Genomic DNA, 20157 nt, shown 5'->3' with positions numbered 1-20157 from the left:
AATGCATTTATAATTATTGTGCATCATTGTTGTTGCTTTTTTTAGGCCTTTTTCATTGGCCAGTCGTGTAAATAATCATTATTGATTTATTTTTCCATCCTCTGCATTAATATTGCAAGTTCTTTCCAGTGACAATCTCCAAGGTGAGACTCCCAGGAAAAAGTGAGCAGGTTTCCCTTGCGAATTTAGCAATCAAATTTAAAACTACATATGTCAGTTCAAGCCTTGTTGTTAAACATATATTTCTCAGAGTATCTAGTTAGTGAAATCCATAACCCCCCCCCATTTCCTAAATACATCGGTCGGGGATTCCATGCAGACTACAGTGCATTACATACATACATACATACAGCAGCTAAAGACTGACACTACACATTCTCATGCACAAATGTCCAAATACAATGCAGAGGATCAGCCTTAAGTCAGTGAAGTCTGTTCTTGACCTGATAAACCTGAAGAGACTTCAGACATTTTGCCCTGAATTATTTATACTGTGAAATAAACCAAGATTGTATACCGGGAGAAGCAATTACACATTAATAAATAATTTCAGATACAAATACGCCATTGGAAATGCACATCAGATGCCCATCTTGAAGCAATTAAGAGTTTCTCCATTAACTCTGGATTGCTACTGGTATTGATGCTGATTAGCAGACAATGTATATTACATCACATGTACAGCATATTACAATATGCAGAGCACTTTGAAAGCATTGCTTTTGAATAGAGCCTGATGGAAGCAATCCATCCTGGAACCACCTTAATCCTCAGCCAGTTAATAGGTATGCCTCCACATTATATAAAGATTGGTTGGTTTGAATCTGTCCTATAATCCTCTCATCTTTGGCATTCACATTTTCTATGTAAAGCCTGTGGCCACATGTAGTATATTGAGGCAGGAGGTTGAGAATAACTCTGGAGATTAACCATAAATGTCCCTGTTCATGTCAGCTCAGACCATCTGGCTGTTTGTATTCATTGTTTGAACTTTCCACAGATGAATAGGTGGTGACATAGTGTGCTCAAATTCAGAGAAATGGGGTGGAAGAATGGTTTGAATTTAGAGAGAAAGCAACACAACAACAAAAATATAGGAAATGTTCTTCCTAATTATGTATTAATATCTTTAATGCAGTCAAAATCCATGGTAAAATGTTGCCAACAAAGAAATAATGCTCTAGAAAAAAACAGTAATTTAAACAAGTCAAAAAATCCATAGTCAATAGTAAGTAATGTAAATGGCTCCCATTGTGAGATTCTGAGGAGCTACTTTGTTTTGAAAAACCAGAGAGCCACTTGAACCCAGAGTCTGTGTAATTTTCTGTGTGTGGCTATTTGCTTTTTCACTGTTCGCTCATCGTTTGGTGCCAGACAGTGGTTCGTGTTAATTGTGTACCTTTGAACGTCTCTCCGTCATTTCAGTACTTTGAAGAGAAAATTAGAAAGTCGATATCCACAGAAGTCAATGAGAAAAAGGGCTGGAGGGGTGATGGTGGTATAGATATCCTAGGTTTCCTAACAGTTTCATTTGTTATTGTCACCAATAAACAAGGCCACCTGATTCTGAGCTATTCTCCTGGTTCCAGAATTAACAATCAGGAGCAGGATGAATCCAGATTTGCAATATGTAGCTGGCAATCCAAGCCTCTTTCTAGTATCCTATTGCTCGGCAAACCACAGTTTTTTTATTTATACTTTTCAATTACATATCTGTATCTACTCTGTTTATGTAATTATTTAGCTTTTACAGCATTACCAAACTGCAACAAAGCATGACCATCTTGTGATGCCTTCATTGAGTTTCCACTGAAAGATTCATGCAAAGATTCTAATTGACTATTTGTACAAATAGTACCTTTACCAACTCTGCACTTGATACCAATTAGGCCTAGAAAATAATTGCTCCTATAATTAGTCGTCGTTTCAGATATTTAGATTATTGACGTACCGCATTTGTAACATGGCCTATTTGTGGTTTATTTTCTTCTTCAGTGCATCACATATTTGTTGAACAAATGCTTACATGGTTTCCACAAAATAGTCTCCACATTTGCAATACAGTGCATATTCAAGCTACCTCATAAATAGGCATAATGGTCACACATATGTAAAGGATAGCCAAAATATTCTGGTACTTATGAACTTTTCACATATTTGTGAGCCCAATAAGAATGTACCAATCTGCTGCAGTTATTTCTTTGAAGGGAAGCACCACTTAAACACCTGAAGATGGTATTCCTGATTGCTGCAGAGACACAGTACATGCCCCTCATCTGAGTGTTTGATCCAGCCGCTTGCCGGCTTGAATTTTAAACATGAAGCCAGCGGCTATGTCTGACATCTCCAGCTCAATACTCCAGTTTCCCCCCTTTCAGTTCCCCATCAATAAAGTTAGCTGAGAGGTTGAGGTCAAGTTCCAAAGAGTCTTCTCTGATGAACCACCTTCAGATTGGATTCTCACACTTTGATGCCAACTATGCACTCGTTTTTTATCTGTAATTTTTTTCTCAAAATGCAGACTACTGGCTTTAGTATTCAGAAGGTCATAACACCACAGTTTTGAACCGTGCCCTGATCCTAAACTAATTAAGTTATGTTTTATCATCCAAAAGTAGACTTTTTTTCATTTCAGATGAAATATTACATGCAGTCCAGTTCTGTGACATAAGTCACTTTAGAATTTAATAAAGTGAATACAGCTTTGGAAGTTCTGTATTTGGACACAAGTTTGATACGCTTGTTTAACTGATGCTCTCCAAATGACTCATGTTGGTTCTCTGGTATGAAAGGCATTAGTATGTGCACTGGCCACAGATTGCTTTTCATTCAAATGAAACTATAGAAAAGAGGTCAATTAATATTTGCCCCAATAGCTCTGTAGCTTAAACATGATGTGGGAAGCGTCATCTGTTGACTTATTTACATTTCACGCTTGTTGTCTGAACACCGATCTGAAGGTTCTTTTGAAGTGTCGAATTTAAACTCTAAAAATTCAGACTATATGACTTTGATGGACCGTAGAAGGGAGGGGATCTGTGACTGATTATGTGTATGAAAGATAACTGCACCCGGGCACTAATTACAGAATTCAGCCCACCGTATTAATCAATGCTGCATTTACGCCACTCATAATCACAAAAACTTAGTGTTGCTACTTGCTAGAATTTTTTAATTCACAAAATTACCGGCAGATATGCTTCAGTCATGCCTGGGACTAGTCTGCCAATCACCTGCTACGGTATACAATAAAAATACATGAAATTTCTAAGGGACATCGATCTTTAAAAATTCTGAATATTTTATTTACAGGAGTAATTTTTGACTATAAATGCAAGCTTGGTTTCAGGCAAACCTTCAGATTAGTCTTAGGACAAATTATGGCAGTATATTTTTCATATGTATCTCGACTATTTGCTTTAAGAACTCTACTCACGTCACCTGGCACTTTTGTGCTGTGCGCTTACGTACGTCCCCTGGCTTTCCAAGTTTGAAGATTTCTTATGCACTGTCATGGTGATCCTGTAATTACTGTCATGGCTATGGAATGTTTGGCTAAAGAAAAAGGTGCAGGCTAATTATGTTGTGGAGCGTATCACTTCTAAGCCAATGCAGATGTAAATGTGCTGAAGGGTTCTCGGCCATTAATGATGCAGTTGGAATATGAACATCCCTTACACATACACAAGCAGTATTTGTATGCAGACTTCACATGCAACAAAGCTGCTTATTCCTACACATCAAATTAAATTCAAAGCCTGAATCTGAGGGGAAAAGATTATATATGGAGGGAGGGATAAAAAAATATATCCATTATTAATACTGCTCCATTGCAATAATAATCTTCCTGATAGTGTCACGCAAATGGACAGCCAGTGAGAGGCACTGAAGGTAGCACAATGCAACACAGAACCAAATGGGGGTGAATATTCAATATGGAAAGAGAGAGACTCCCAGCTGGTCATTAAGACTGACAGCAAGCCGTCCTCTTTGTGAGACAGAGATGCCACGAGTCAGCTTGGAACTGGGCATGTGTTTTTTTAGCCCGTATTATTTACAATTTAATGTAAAAACCTCCACTGGCTCCCGGCTTTATTTCTGCATGGATTTTATTTTGCACACTGGGAGGTAATTAAGGTCTGGATGAATAACATCATTTTCTAGATAATACAGTGAATGCTGATGATGAAAGTGCCCATTTGTATCACCAAACAATGCATGGAATGTGCAGCCCACTGCGTCAGTAATCAGTAATATTAAAGCAATTCCAATGCTGTCAAACAAAGTTGGGTATTATATAATGGTGGACATTGCGCCTTTGCATTGTTTATTCGTCACATATTTCTGGAGCTTATTTTCTCCAAAACATTAATTCCATTCTAATGGTTTCATTCATTGAAAATTTTTGTTGCAGAATGTTGAAAGATAAGTGAAAAGTGTAAATATGCAACTCTGGAGCTGTCTCAGAACTGTAAACTGACACGCCCAGTAGCTTCATATTTGGAAACACTTTTGTAAGATACATTTTATAGCATTTTTTGAAGTTGTGTCATTCCAAGCCAGAACGTGAACCATACTTGCTGAATACAATCCTATGGGGAAAGGAAGGCTTCTCTTGGGAGTGATATCTCATTGTGTGAGGAGTAGTCCCCTCCCTCTTTCCTCAGTCCTTTCCCCCTTATTACTCTCCCTACACTACTACCATAGAGTCACTCACTATTGTCCATTTCCAGGTGGAATCAGACCCCTAGAATGGGAGCATAGCATCTGTTTTCTTCATCAGGAGCACAGAAAGGTGAGAAAATCACCAGGCGTCTGCTTTTCCCCCTGTACTGTCCCCTTGAAAATACATCTATTTACCATCATGGTAAGGAGCAGCAGATTCTGGTCAGCAATGACAAGTCCCAGTCTTTGGTAAACAGACCTTTGGGAAAGGAAAGATAATCATGATAATTTCCTATTTCTCTTTCTCCATCCATGTAAAGCGGTTGTCTGTGTGCGTTAGTTTTTTTTTTGGGGGGGGGGGGGGGCATAGGTCCTAGGCACTTACAAATAGCAGCCACTTGGGATCTGTCCCAGAATGTCTCCCTTCTGCAAAAAAGGATTTTTGTTAATTCAGGGTAATGGGAAGTGAGATGAAGACTGGATAAGCTCCTCTAGAGCATCACCTCAGTGGACAGCTTGATCTAATTCAGGTTGTGCAAAGGAATGTCGGAATGTCATGAAGATTTTTTTACACTGTACAGCCTTCTTGCTAAAGTGTATTGGCTGACCGGTTAATGGGTATTCATTTTCATGAGGTTTCATTATCCTGATGACATCTGGAAGTTGAAAAATGTTTCGCTCTTGCTCGAAACATTTTACCTGAGTAGCATCAGCATTCCCCAAACATTTTTTCAATCTGACATATTTATTTTAATATTCAGGAATCGCTGACATTTTGTCTTTCCCTTTTTTGAGAGAATATACAGTACTGTATTACTTGTGAATATCTAATACATAATAGCTATTCTATTTATGTATTCTATACGTAAGTATACATTTATGTATACTGTTCCATCAGACCACACTGGGTCACAGATATATTTTACAGCCATTACTGCATTTAAATTACAGTGTATTACATTACTGAAAATGGGAAAATGCATATCTATATTCAAAAGCTGTCCTACAGGCCTATATGAGATGTAGGCTATTTTTCAAATACTATTAAATTCTGCCTGCTGAACACCATATTGAATGCATATGTCCTCCCAGTAGCTCTATTTCCCTTCATTATTGAATATATAGCATATATTGAGGAGTTGCAGTCCACAGTAAAAAGCCTTGGAGTTTTCAATTTGCACAAATATACCTTCCAGCTTGCCACCCATATCCAGCCCATGTTATAATTTAGTATACTGCATTTGAATTTGTGGAATATCATTTGGATAAGATTATATCTTTACTGAAAACACAAATACTCATCTCTGTCAAAAGAAGTAGGCCAGTTTGTTCAGTGACAGGATTATGATAAGTTGTTTATTTGCATATGCAATACTAAATAATAAAAAAGTCTCCAGGCAAGTGTGCAAAAGAACTGTCCCAGTTTCAAAAATATCTTAGTTGGTCAAATGAAACAGTGCCTTGTTTTTTTTTTTTTTTTTTTAGACCAGAAACAAAAATGCAGGAGCCATATAACCCCCCACCCCAACATACACAAAAAACACATTTACTGATGATGCTCTAGGGTGATGTACTGAGGTCCCATTGAAAATGATTTGTATATAACCTATAATTTCATATGTAATAAAATAGCATCTATTTTCTTTAGTCCCAGCAGGATACGTTTAAGAAAATGTCACTGCGGAAGGTTTTTATTATAACAAACCAAAAAAAAAAAAACACCTGGATTTGCAGACGTGAATTCCCTGTGGTGTTCCTTAATCCCTAAACGCTAACATTGGCCAATGCAAAAAATAAATAAAATACCCTGGAACTAGTCCTAGTGTCAGCAATTCTTTTTTTCTTCTTTTTTGATAGGGCTTAATATGCTTACATAAGCTTTAATAAGCTTGCCAACACATATATACACGTTTATCTTAGTTGGCCAGTTAGTTGGTTTTACATATGTTGATAATACAACTATCAAGGCAAAGTACCTCTGCTAATTTCCCTTTCTGAGTTTTTCAAATATACAAAAAGTAGAGAAAACTGCAGACGATTAGAATAACTAACACAGTTTTGTTTGTGGTATGAAAGAGTATTTTATTCAAAATCTACTTCCCTGGGCCCTTTCATTTGTAATTTGTTTGGTTAAACTACAGTACATGTGACAAGTGTAGTGTTACATTTGACTCGCGTGAATGACAGTGGAATGTGTATCATGTACAGTATTGTTTTTCCAACATATTTATTTCATGACCACCTCAGTTGTTCTTATGACCCAACAAGCCCACAGTTTGAAAGCCACTGGTTCAGATGACGAGTATATGATCTATTTAAGTAGAGCTTTGTATTCATTAGCATCACAGGCTAAGGATACATTAAAAGCATCCTGTATTTACCTGGAATTGCCATTATAGTTAAGCAAAGATTTTTGAAGTTGAAATAAACACTAAATATAGTTTTCACAGTTCTGATTCCGATTTGTATCTCATTTATGGAATTGAGTTATGTAAGTTTTAGCAGCAAGCTGAACTTACATTTATGGCTACTGCAGCTCAATTATGCTAATGGTGCTAGCCTTGAATGGAAGTAAAATGTTGCTTGTTTACAGGCAGATTGCAATTACTGGCAGTGCTTTGCAATCATATTCCAGTGAGGAATGTTTAGTTTGTTGGTATTTTGGTTTGTTGTTGTTTATGCGTTTATTTTATTTTTGTACCCACATCCTCAAACACGCTCAGGCAACAAAAATGACATCCCCTGATACAGAAGACCGTACACGTTATGATGCAGAAGAAGGCAAGCAGCCCAACTGAAAAGTACACCGTTGGGACAACCATCACAGCTGATACTACCCAGCTACTCGCCTACATGACCAGACCATTCGTTCCTGCTGAAGCACTAACTTTAACACTCTTTCTTATCAGCATACTCCTGAGCGGTGCATCAGAGTTGACCTCTTGAAAGCAAAGCTTTCACTGGGCAACAGCATGCCATATTTCATACTGATCTTCAGGTCAATCCATGCAGTAAGTGCAGAAGCAACCGCAGCCCTTCACTTTTTCATGTACGCAGGCTCTCACTGTCTACCTTTAGACAACAATGTACAATTGACTGCAAGTCATGAGTACTGTGTACTATGGCCTGTTGTAGCAATAGGACGGTTTTTCATGGAGTTGCTTTTAATTCCAGCTACAGACCAAGACAGGACTAATGGAATAATTTCATGCCAGAAGTCCAGCAATTGCCACTCATCAACTTAGCTTCTTAAAATGTGTAAACTTAACATGAGGCAGAACATTTTCAAAGTGCAGCAAAACCCTGTAATTTATGGTATTCATGTGCAAGTTATAGCCTATCATTTCTAAGAAAGCAACATATGATACAAAGTCTCTGTTTAACAACCACAACTGTGTGTGCTATTACTCTGTATAAGCTGTTTAAATTTATTAAGAGGACAGTTTCAGGCATGCACTGACAAAAATGTAAGAAATAGAAGTTATCATAGAAATAACTGTAATAATAAAAGATATCTAAGAACCTGGCTATCGATGAAAATAGATCATACTAGTCCCAAACTGGAAGCGCCATCTCAGTTTATATTTGTAGAAACTGTGTCAAATGACATTCAGAGTTAAAGAAGTGGACAGTACATTGGATACTTGGCTGCCACTTCTATTACTAGGAGATTAACAAATCCCTTAAAAGAGTTACTAAAATGTGTAATACATGAATTGTTTGTGTGTCATATTCCTGTGCTCTGTGTCAGCCTTATCATTCAGATGAAACTAATAGGTTAAAAGAGATTATTTTCTTAGAAATGCACAAATATATTTTGTATGTCCTCCCTATGTCTGTGTGGGTTTCCTCCCACAGTCCAAAGACATGCAGGTAGACTAATTGGAGACTCTAAATTGCCCATAGGTATGAATGTGTGACAGAATGGTGAGTGAATGGTGTGTGTAGTATTCCTGCCTCTTGCCCAATGCACACTGGGATAGGCTCCAGCACCCACCGTGATATTGGCAAGATTTTACTAACTTCAAATTTTAGAAAATTACCAATGTACACTGTACACTTGGCCTCGAGACGTTGTTTAAATGCACAGCTTGTCTCTTATAACCTCTTAACAATCAATGGATAATAAAATAACCTACTATACACTATACCAGTGGTATAATTATCATGATGCATAACTGACAATTAAATGAATACGTCTTATAAAACAGAATGGAAACCATGCTGCAAGATTGTCATCTTCTCTTTTATTTGAATCTCATGTTTAGAGTGAATGTAGCCCACAGGATATCTATGGCGTCATGAATAATTGGAAAACAGCCATTGTGGGAGTGGCAGCCAAAAGCTATGCATTATATTATGCTACAGTGCATGTCAAGCATTAAACACACACAGTAAACTAATATACAGCAAATTATAACATACCGATGTTTCATCAAAGAAAATACAAGAAAACTAAAATGCACACAGCATGGGTTATCTGATCCTTAAGTGTGTGTGCAAAACGTCAGACCCAATCAGTGTTTGCCAACTGGAGCTGTCAACTGTCACCTCAGCAGACACATCATTGGTGCCATGGCAACTAATATTGCACTATGGGACAGATGGCATAATGAGAGTCTGGAGGTGATTTTTGCCTCAAGAAAAGAAAATTGCATTTGATTTGAAAGCAGGTGCGTTTTCCTCCCTTTCTGTTATGATTTCTTAAAGCACTCTGGGTACACTGAAACCTTAATGAGAATACAGTGAATGTATGTAGATACGAACATACTGACGCACAGACATAAACAGTAATACTTTTATATACTGTAGCTGAAGTTTTCGTCGGGGTAGATAGGCTGGGTAATAAATATCAAGCAGTCTGAAATGAGAATGCATACGCACATCTCACTACATAGCACACCGAGGCGCTTTATAATGAAAGAGGTTCCGAGCGGCGAGAGGGGCGCAGCAAGCTCTTAGCTTTCCCTAAGGACCCGAGCAGGGGTGTGGTAATTCTGAACACGCCGGTTTTTCTTTTTTTCTTTTCTTACCTCATTCAATCAATACTTTAGAATACTACTCCATACTTTCGAGATATGTTTTAATCGAGTCAACGGTAGGAAACTGCGAGCGATACATTTGATTCGACGGAACTGACTCACAATATAATGGAGGCAATGTTTGCAAGAACAATTAAACAACTCCCTACAGTGCGACGGCACCGCTATAGCCATGCCCAGTCGGCAAGATCTCATGTACCTGCGATGCGCGACCGATTTAGCCACTGAATCCTGTTTTAACACTGATGTATGGGTGGCATTAGACCTAGAGAGGACTCTTCAGTCTCCATTAATCAGATCGAATACGCACGAAATGATCGGTGCGCCCCCTCGCTGCATTCTTGTCCATTCTATCCTAATAGTGTTGTCTCCCGTGGTGTGGCTGCGGAACCAAGCGTCCATCCGCAAAGACAGTCGAAGCCCTACCCCGCTACTGAAGCTGCAGGACGGAGCATAAATTGAATTATAGCACCACCAGCCAGTCAATGCTGCGCAGCAGTTTGGCTAGCTGATGCTTCGGCCCGTGGATTAGTCTAGAAATATTTTCATTTAACTTCTGATACTAGAGTGAAAAAAGAAAGACTGCTTTAATACCATTTCCCTAAAACCCAGTGTAAATTAGTGTTTTACCTAAATTGGTAAAACTTGGACATTTCTTTGGTCTTTGGTTTAAGTATCATATATAGGATGCGAATGGCGGTGTTTGTAAATCGATTTTTTCCCCACTTCTTCTCCTGACACAGAAAACAATTCAACCAAATATTAAATATTTCATATGTTACTACACGCTACTGCAAGATTGATGTTGGTCTGGAAGGACTTTATCCAGTAACCGTATGCTACTCTGCGTTCACAACGAGCGTTTTATTTTCTATGTAATATTAGCCAGTCGACCTTGAATGCATAGAGCGCAACGTGTGTAGCCTACTTGTTCATGTTGTCCTTTACATATGCCATACATGGCTTAGCCAGCATCTTAATAACCCACTTCCATGTTAGTATATTCCATTCCATGAAAACATTACATATTAATGGATCACGTAGCTGTGTTTATTAGATAACCATTACCTTGTACATCAATTTAATGATGACAAAGTTGGAAAAAAAATGTCTGAAGAGATGTGTTACATAGGTATACAACAGAGTACAGTCACATGCATTTAGTGCTTGCATAATTCATACAACACCATATAAATATTTGTGTGGTTCATATTTTTATTGATGTCTACTACCATTATAAAGCAATACGACGGTCAAATTGTTTGTATCAATAACCCATTATTACAAACATGCACAATTTATAAAGATGGAAATACGCTGTTGAAAGATAAAACGTATCTGCCAGCTATATAAGGTGCAATAATGATGTAGCCTAGTGATTTATTTCTGTCTATTACCGAGCTGGATTTGACAATTAGGAGATAACTCTTGAATCTTCTATCGTAATTTGGACCAATGCCAGATTTGAGTTAGGTGAATGGACAACATTTTGTAAAACGCCAACGCTTTTATCGAGTTGCACATGAGGATTGAGATGCCTGTACTTTGAGCTGCCTCGGCATGCAAGCCTGTTCGCGTGTAAACCTGGTTTATCTTGTTTGAAGCTGGTCCTAGTTCTGACGGGCAGGGGCGGTTTAGAGGTGCCATGTCTACGTTCACACCCCCCCTCCATCCAAATCAAATGGATACAGCCTATGGAATATTCAGAGTAGCCTATGCGCTTCAGCCTCGATAGATTGAAACCCAATGCCATCACAACGATCAATCACCTCTTCTCAAAATCATGGTGTCCCCATCAAAGCGCTAGATTGTTAAAAATTGTGATTTTTTTTTCTTTCTGAGAAAATGAAACCCTGTTTGCAACCCAAGCCTTCTCTCCCACATGCAGATCTCGAAGGCACATTTTGACCTTGTAAAGTACAGTGCCTGAATTCAGGCTATATCCCTAAAACCGTCAGAAAAACCTTCAAAACATCCCTCCCCCTTTCCGACAACCACTTCGTAAAACAACGGGTAGTTAAAATAGCACCTATTCTAACCCACCATTTCCATTTTGAATAGTTCTGTCATAACTGACGTTTCTCCCAAAGAGAACAAATCCCATTACAGTGTAGAAATCAAAAGAAGGTTAAAGAAACAAATAAAAGTTTACCTTGAGGAAGGAACATTAGCCCTGCTCACAACATGGAGGGTCAGGTGAATCGAATCTTCTTACTTCTCATATTTTCCCATATTTTGATTTTGCTCCATAGGATTTTGATTAAATTCTATCAATAGAAGGTGTGCTGGTTTTCTTAGCGCGCAACTCCGCACAGCCCATCTCTCCCCTGTGCTGGAACGAAATCATAGGTGTGTATTCGTTAAAACCTTTCGAATCCACTGGGTCCCTTTGTAGAAAATCCAAAACAACCAATGTACGACAACAGTCAAATTCCAACGCAGATTTCCAGAAACCCTGCACGGGAAAGGGGTGCTTGTTTTCTCCGTTTAAACGCCGCAGACCGAGCCATTCTTCCGTCGCTCGCAGGCAAGCCTCGCAACTGTGGAAGCCTTCCTCCGCATTAAACCAGCTTGCTCTATTTAGCTGAGCAAACGTCTCTGCAGTGAGTGCGATCAAGTGGCTGAGATGGGGAACTCAGATCAAATCTCAGCAGGCAGACCTTTGCACCGTTGCACCTACCAGCACTTCCCCCAGTCCAGCCTGCACGCCGAGTTAATCCACAGGGCAACTGAAAGCTACATACGTTCGCTCTCCATCCAAATCTCCAAAACGGCTAGTCCCCGTCCTCTGGGGCAGTTTATTTCCGTATTTAGTTCCGTTTTTGGCATACTAACTAATTATGTTGATTGTATTAATAACCAATTACATTAACGCCACGTGTAAAAAATCGAATTCGATTATTGCGGGGGTGTGATAAATCTAACCGAATTCTATCCCTCCTAAAAAAATGATTAATTAATTTATATATTTTTTTAAATTATATTCCGACGCATTGGCTATAGCAAGTAGCTAGTGTCCAGTGGGGTTCATTTCAATATCTTGCACTTAGTCAACCTTGGAAAGTCAACCGTAGTCAGAGACGAATACTCTAAAACATGTAGCCTATATCACTGATATCCGCGATTGGAGCTATGGTTTCTTCTTTCCGCAGTTGGAAAATATGGGAGAAGTCATCACGGATTGGTTCAAACTGACGCCCGCTCCCTCATTCTATGTTTGTCACTCCTTGGGACATGCTAAGAAGTCATGTCTGCGCAGCTTTCACAGGAAAAGCGGATCATACTGCTGTATCGAACAAAAAGGGATCCGCCTCGCTCAGTGGGACAGTCCAGCTATTCACGGCTACGCAGAAAGAATTCTCCAGAATTTCACCATCTGAAGAATCCAAATATAACATTTTTGGCGCTAGCTTCCTCTGTCTGCTCCTGAAAACACAATGAAAGTCGGCTATATAGGCTGTAGCCAATCACTTCCCGGAAAGCAAGTGAAGAGAACCCAATTCGAACTTTAATAATCACGAACGTGTTTTGAAATGACTTGAATATTTATTTTCTCGCGATACATTGACATAGTTAATTCTTAAATTTACCTAACATTTTTGCGCAGATATAGGCCTATTGCCAGACAGAGACAAGGCTGTCTATATATTCGCAAATAGCACCAGTCACTGGCTGGACATTATGTTCTAGTTCCAACTGTTTTCTACTCAATGCATACTGTACAAGATTAAATGCCACTGTGGAGCAGTGTTGCCCTCGATGGTTCTACTAACTTAGTTTTTTCACATATTGTATCTCATCAGTTATCTTTTTTTTTTCTTTTTCTTTTTGCCTCTAGTGCAGATAGTACAGTATATTGTGTCGGTTATAACAAATACAAAGAAGTTGACTCATAAAAATAAGAAATAATAAAATCAATAGGCTGGATGAATAGCCTATTCATCTGAATGAAATTTTTTAAGGATGAGCTTTGTAGGAAAATCAACCCAAAGGATATTCTTCATTTTAACGATAACACATACAAAAGTTGCAAAAGGTCCCACACGTTAAGATCTCGTGGTCTGTGATTTTTAATGCATCGTTTCAGGATTTATAGAATATAACTGTATAAACACAGACAAAGAAAATAAAAAATAATGCTAAAAATACATTAATCAAAGAAATTGGTGTGATTCATAATGTCTTGTTCAGAACGAAGGCTGGGAACTCAGATTAAGGGGGGATGATATTACAAAAGGATGCAAAAAAAAGAGCGTGCAGATAATCAAATATTCTGGGACGACCCCAATGTATCTCTCTCTCTCTCTCTCTCTCTCTCGCTCTCTCTCTCTCTCTCTCTCTCTATCTCTCTCGATAAACTTTATTGGAGACCATTGAGGAGGCCTCCATGCCTTCATCTTATCGTATTGGGGGTAAAAGGTGTTTTTAGATCTTTTTATAGTGAAAACGTCATCCCCTGAGCTGATCATTAGCAAAATATTGTGCGCGGTTACATTACTTACATAACTGATACCATTTGACTGATAAAAGTAATGGGATTGCTACTGGGGGAAAAGAGAATTATTCACCCATTAGATTTCATTACAATTTAATAATATGTGTTAAACAAATCATTCTGCAAAGCAGCCTGTGTACTGATATATTTGGTAAGATGGGGGAGCTGTTGGATTACAGAATGCTATGTTATGGCATACAAGTCACTGGATGGCATTAGAATCAATGTACACATTTGAAAGATAATAGATAGAGACCAAACTGTTCACAGGGAACATACTCAAAAACATACCCTGCAGCACAGGGAACATACTCTGAATGAAACAGTAATTACAGTCTCTTCTGTTAAATCTCACCCCCCCCCCCACCCCCACCCTTTAGCCTACTTCCCCCAACAACAAATCACATGGCTGCAACTCAACATATTAAGCATGCAGACATGATGGAGAGTTTTAGTTATTCAACCAAACATTAGAATAGGTGATCTCAGCAACTTTGACCATGGTGTGATTGTTGGTTCAGGTATGGTTGTTTCAGCATTTCTGACACAGCTGTCCTCTTGGAATTTTCATACACTGCAGTCTCTAGAGTTTACAGAGAATGGTGTGATGAACCAAAAACATTCAGTGAGTGGCAGTTCAGTGGCTGAAAATGCCTTGTTAATGAGAGGTCAGAGGAGAATGGGCAGACTTGTTCAAGCTAATAGAAAGGTCACAAATGCCCAAAGAACAGGTATTCACAACAGTGGCTTGCAGAAGGGCATCTCTGAACACAGAATGCATCAAAACTTGAAGCGGATGGGCAACAGCAATAGAAGACCACAAGAAGTTCAATCCTGTCATGTAAGGCTGACGGAGATGAGGCTACAGTGGGCATGCGATAACAAAAACCTGACAACTGAAGATTGGAAAGACATTGCCTGGTCTGATGAATCTCGATTTCTGCTGCACTATGCAGATGGAAGGGCCAGAATTTGGCATAAACTGCATGAATCCATTGGTATGGACCCATTCTCTCTTGTCAATGGTAGAGCCTGGCAACAGTGGTGTAATGCCATGGGGAATGTTTTCTTGGCATACATCAAGAAGTCTAATACCTACTGAGCAGCATTTGAATGCTACAGCATACCTAAGCATCGTTGCTGACCATGTGCATCCCTTTAAGGCCATAATGTACCCTTTTTGAATTGGATACTCCCAGCAGGAAAATGTGCCATGTGCATGCATCATCTCCAGCTGGTTCCACAAACATGGCAGTGACTTCAATTTGCTCCAATGGCCTGCACAGTCCCCAGATCTCAATCCAATAGAGCACCTTTGGGATGAGGTGGAATGGGAGGTGCACAGCATGAATGTGCAGCCAAAAATATTGCAGAAGCTGTGTGATGCTGTCGAGTCAGCATGGACCAAAAAACGCAAAGGAATGTTTACAGCACCTTGTTGAATCCATTCCGCAAATAATTCAGGCTGTTTTGGAGGCAAAAGAGGTCCTACCCAGTACTAGATAGGTGTACCTAATAAAGTGGCCACTGGCTGTGTGTGTGTATATATATATATATATATATATATATATATATGTATGTTTGTGTGAGTGCGTATAATCCTATCAACATTTAAAGTAGCATTGTTATGAAGACACAGTACATTAGGTTTTATGTTGAGAATATTCGTTAGACTTGTCCCACTCATAAGGAACCGAAATGCCACACAATAGCTGTTTTGATTAACATTTTGGGTGGAAGTCAGGTGTTTTGTCGACTTGCGATGCAAGGGAACAGTGCATATCTGTAGGAGCAATGCAACGGGAGATATAAAAACATTTCAATCATGTTCTCACCTTTTCTAGATTTATAATGAAGATGCCCAGAAATTAAAATACATGTCATAGTTCAAAAGTATAAACCAAAAATGTACATTATTGATAACAATGCATAGTCAACATTACCATTCTGCTCTTCTTAAATTAAAAAGCATCATAAATGTGTTTTCACCGAATTTCTGTGTTTTTTGAAGAACTCCATGTTGCCCAGGACTCAGTTCATTGTTTGATAATGATTTTCCCCTGCCTGCAGGCAATGGGATGCACAAATGTGAGGAAACTGTACAGCAGGTGTTGTTTCTCTCCAAACTTCAGCTCTGGTCCTGTAACAGGGGGGAGATTACAACTCCCATGATGCAATGAATATTGATGGGAGTGTGGCTGAGGAAACAGAGAACCAGATTAGAAAGCAACGGTGCAGGAGAAAATTCTCGTTACACTGCCTGATGGTAATCTTGGGGTCAAAAAGCACTTTATATGTCACCATGAACGCTGCCTTTCCCTGAATTCAGATTGAAGGAAAGCATCATAACCATCGCTGCTTAAACAGAAATTCTCATGCGTCATATATCGTTTATGAGATATCTTTATGTCCCGATAAGTAAATGTTACCAACAATGTTCTAAAAGCCATTGGAAAGTGAACTGAACTGAGGGTACTTTCTCCTTGGCAGACCCCAGAATAAACTTGCTGACAGCATGACTAACTTGCTTGAAATGTTCATTATTAATTGTGAATCCCCTGCCTCCAGAACTACAGGAACCCACAGATGACAGACCTGCCCGCCCCCCATGTTTCCTTTTTAATCTCAATGGCCCTTTTCCTCAGGTAGCCTCAGAGTTCATTCTTATATAATAATGTACCTTTTCTCCAACCTTTTTTTTCCTTTTGGCTAAAGGATAGAGATTCACATATAGGATTTTAGCTCATCTTCTTTTGGGACTTGCATCACTCAACTTCATATATTTTTGAAGCATTTAATGCTCTTTTCATGCTTTTCTTATTTTTCCTTTTCCCTATATTGAATTAGTCGTGCAATGATGATGGTGATTGCTCCGATAGAGATAAACCAGCTTTAATTTTATGCAGCAAAAAATTGAATATATTAGCAGCAGGTACGATATGTTAAGTTATCTCTGGCTCTATATTCCTGGATAATGAATTCAGCAACTGATTTACTTTATTTGCCCTTGAGCTTGAAGTGAGATGTGCCGTCTCTGCATTGCTCCCCTGTGTTGCCTGTTTATAAAATCATGGCTTAGTCAGATGCACAGGTTTGGATTCATACGCTGATTGTTTTACATACGATGCTCACAGACTATGTAAACTGTGCAGAATATACACTTAGATGTGCTTGTGATAGGAAAGTTTGTGCTGTTTGTCTCGTCCTTGGTTTTGACACTGAGAAAAAGAAGCCATTTTCTTTCACCAACTTCTTCCACAAAAACGGCCGTTAGTCAGCCCCACTCTTTCGCTCGCAAAGCTGCCAAGTAGAAACCACGCTCAAGTGACATAACCAGGCGTTTTTCCCATGTCACTGGCAACTTCGCAAAGACCATAACGAGAGAACTGTCATCCAAATCGAGTTCCACAGGAGGCGTAGTTCGCCACAAACTCGGGGCCTGATGTCTCTCAGCAGTTTCCTCCAGTGGTGTTTAGGTGTGGCTGCCTTGCTGAGCCAGGAGGGCCGGTACCCAGTACTCACATGTGTGTCTGAACCTAAGCCACCAGGTCAGAGCAGCAGCAGCGCTGCATTGCACTGCCACCCCCCTCAGCTCATACCTGAAATCAGTCCCTTGATTGGTGGGAGTCCTTGCAGCAAAAAACCACAAAGTCAGAGAAAAAATAATAATAAATCAGAGAAATGATTTATCCTCCCGTGCCATTGTTTGAGCACAATTTACGAGTGGATTAGACATTGCCTTGGGTGCCGCATGACCTTGATTCAGTGCTGTTCTGAGTGGCAACACAGACCGCACAGGTCTGATACAAACCTCAAAAGAAGAAAGAGTGACATAAGGGTCTGGCACGAATTCCACAGCAGTTGTGTGAAATCTATTTTTCTTTAGAAAATGAATTCCCTGTTTCGCAATAGTCCGGTTTAGTGCTGCACTTCTGTCCAAAAAGTCAGTCACGATTAATAAAGTTGCCATCTAGCTACAAGATACGCAGTGTTGCAGAGTTTCATTTTCTTTTTTTTTATGTTTGTGCATCTCTAGCACCTGTGGTCTAAACTATCAGGCATGCAAACTGTTTTTTTCCCCTTTTTTTCCCCACAATGCACTTGTGTTTCTTTGTAACAAGATCCCAAATTCAATTTAAATTCAATGTACTTTCCCATAGGTTTGAAACAAATATCTGCTCTTTGTAGATAAGTAATATATTCCTTTCATATTTTGATGTCATTGCATATGAAATATTAAAGATATACATGCTGCTTGATTGAAGAATTTTCTCAAAGGTAAGGACAAAGATTAGTTTGTTTACACTGAATCTAATCACAGGTCCACATAAGTAAGTGACGTAAGATGTCCCTTTTGTTGAGCAGGGCAACACAGGAAAGGCTTGCCTCAATACTGTGCTCATTAAACAGGATAAAATGAATCATAATTCATCATAGTAAAGTTGGATTTATGATTTATGATAAATCAGACAAGCAGGCATAAACATTTTAGCTGCATAATTTTCTCTAGCAGTCTCAAACCAGCCTGGTCACATCTATAAATTCACATTAATGGATGTATCAGTATAGACAGAATTAATGTTCTGTATTGAGCAAATAAAGTATCACAAATTAACTGGTCAGTGATTGAAACTTACTGTATACATGTGTCTGGACACACAATTGCCACTCTTTTAATTTTCATGAGTAATCATTTTTAGTTGGTTAGACAGATATTGGAGTCAAGAGCATGGCTGGTAAAAAGTAGGAGGTTTGTTTTGTAGGTTGTTCCACGACTGGATTTCTTGTACTAAGGTTTCAACATTAAAAGTAAGGCTGTCAAAAAGAAGTCATTTGGAGGCTCCCAACCTAGCCATACCGAATACTTCCTTGCTTGGCATGAAAAGAAACAAAAAAAACAGGCTGGTGTAATGGCTTGTGATAGCTGTACCCTGCAAAGGAGCTATGTATGTGCTTCAATTTCAAAATACTTTGTGAAACAGATGCATAAGACCTCCAGGCTCCACAACCTCAACACAATATGGTTGACTGAGTGCCATGCCTTTTTATACTGTACCTTATATACCTGCAGGTAGATGCTGAGCACGTTCACAAATATATGCATGTACAAAAATGGAGTGAGCCTTTGTTCAAGTGAATGATTTATCTTATTCATAGTTAATGTAATTTATTCACCAGGCAACATGATTTTTAATTGATATCAGCTGATTTGCTTAGCCTCCAATTACCTGAAGACTGTTTTATTTTTGTATTTAGCAGTGTTTGGACTTCAGTGTTTTTGCTGGTAGTTGCAGTTTCACTCTTCCTCAGTTTTAACTCGTCTCTGAACTGAGGGAATTATAGCAACCTTGCTGCTTACCTTGCACATCTGCATTCTAGATAGATATGATTCCCGCTGGTTATTGTGCAACCTAAGAGTTGGAGACCAAAAACATATCCTTATTCAAATATGAGCCTAATTTCCAGGTGTGGAAATGAAGGCAATTGTTTTTCATTCAAAGCTTCTTTATCAACAGTGTGTTCAAAATATAAATTACATGCTATATGCTACAGTATCATAAAGACACCCATAACATAAAGGTTTTTTTTTTCAAGTTTTATGGCTGTTCGTATATATATATACTGTATATATATATATATATATATATATATATATATGTATGTTTGTATGTATGCATGCATATGCACAGCCACAATACCTGATTCGCAAGCTTAAAAGTCCTCCTCTTTGCTTTTCCATTACCCATGTTTTTTTGTTTTTTTTTTAAGAATCAAACCACTAATACGTCATATTGCTACCAGTCTCAAAGGATCTTTCAAGCTGTTCTTCTTTCAAAAAGGCCTTCACACCTGTTTTAGTCTTTGGCTCCACACGTCTTCACCTGCTTTGTCCCATTCGCCTGTTATGTCTGCATTTGTTTGCTTCTCCTTGAAAGTGCCTCGCTTAATTGCCTC

The 20157-nt window shown here is 38.8% G+C and overlaps 1 protein-coding gene across 1 annotated transcript in view; it reads right to left on the bottom strand.

The window, feature by feature from the left end:
* Window positions 1-13382, bottom strand: part of lrfn5a (leucine rich repeat and fibronectin type III domain containing 5a) — a 36250-nt gene extending 22868 nt beyond the window's left edge. Inside the window, exon 1 of the mRNA XM_035396947.1 lies at window positions 11860-13382. The gene's annotated coding sequence lies outside the window, so the exon portion shown is untranslated. The remainder of the gene's footprint in view (window positions 1-11859) is intronic.
* Window positions 13383-20157: the final 6775 nt, after the last annotated feature.

The sequence above is a fragment of the Anguilla anguilla genome, chromosome 1, assembly GCF_013347855.1.
Source record: "Anguilla anguilla isolate fAngAng1 chromosome 1, fAngAng1.pri, whole genome shotgun sequence".
Taxonomy (NCBI): domain Eukaryota; kingdom Metazoa; phylum Chordata; class Actinopteri; order Anguilliformes; family Anguillidae; genus Anguilla; species Anguilla anguilla.
Note: the sequence above shows the minus strand (reverse complement) of the source record. Positions and strands in the feature narration are given on the sequence as shown.